The following is a 694-nucleotide window of genomic DNA, read 5'->3' as shown; positions in this document are numbered from 1 at the left end:
GTCATGCATGAAAAAAAAAATACCGTCATGTACCGTGAAACCGGTCTAATTTAGAAAAATACCGATAGAAATGTTTGGTCATACCGCCCAGCACTAGGTTCTACCCTCCTCGTTGAATGTAAAATAACCCCGTATGACTAAGGTCTGGTTTCACCTCTGGATCTTCTCCGTCCTGATCCATCAGTCTCTCCAGGATCTTCTCCCCGTCTCCTGTCTGCTCCTCACTGTCCGCCTCTGATCTCACCAGCACCCGTCTGCCGTCTCGGCCCGCCGTCTTCTGCTTGCTTCTGGACTCCTCGTGGCTGTCTTCAACTCTGGGTCTCTTGGCACCTCGGTCGGGCTGAAAAGAGAAGATTTCACATGACCGTGAGGCTGAGACGGATCCAGACACAGACATTATGCAACACATCTGCATCAAACAGAACCACACTCACAACTCAATGCAAATCTATAAGAGTTACTGTAGATAATATAACATTACTAAGACGTTTTTGCCACTATTACTAGAAGACCTTTTTATTAATGTCTGAACAAAACTACAATGTCATACTTGTTGAGTTTCATTAATAATTACATTCTGCCACACAGAAGTAAATAATATTTTTAGTACAGATTACCACTAATATAAATATATAGATTTTTTTAGTGTATTTCTAATCTCAAATTTAAAAAAGTATTAAAATCAGGTATTAAA

At 40.5% G+C, this 694-nt stretch overlaps 1 pseudogene; it reads right to left on the bottom strand.

The window, feature by feature from the left end:
* The window catches only part of LOC107577058 (beta-catenin-like protein 1), a 13,479-nt pseudogene extending 13,082 nt beyond the window's left edge, over window positions 1–397 (bottom strand).
* Window positions 398–694: the final 297 nt, after the last annotated feature.

The sequence above is a fragment of the Sinocyclocheilus grahami genome, unplaced genomic scaffold (genome assembly GCF_001515645.1).
Source record: "Sinocyclocheilus grahami isolate Dianchi unplaced genomic scaffold, SAMN03320097.WGS_v1.1 scaffold5003.1, whole genome shotgun sequence".
NCBI lineage: Eukaryota > Metazoa > Chordata > Actinopteri > Cypriniformes > Cyprinidae > Sinocyclocheilus > Sinocyclocheilus grahami.
The sequence above is the reverse complement of the archived record's forward strand: the minus strand, read 5'-3'. Positions and strand labels throughout refer to the sequence as shown.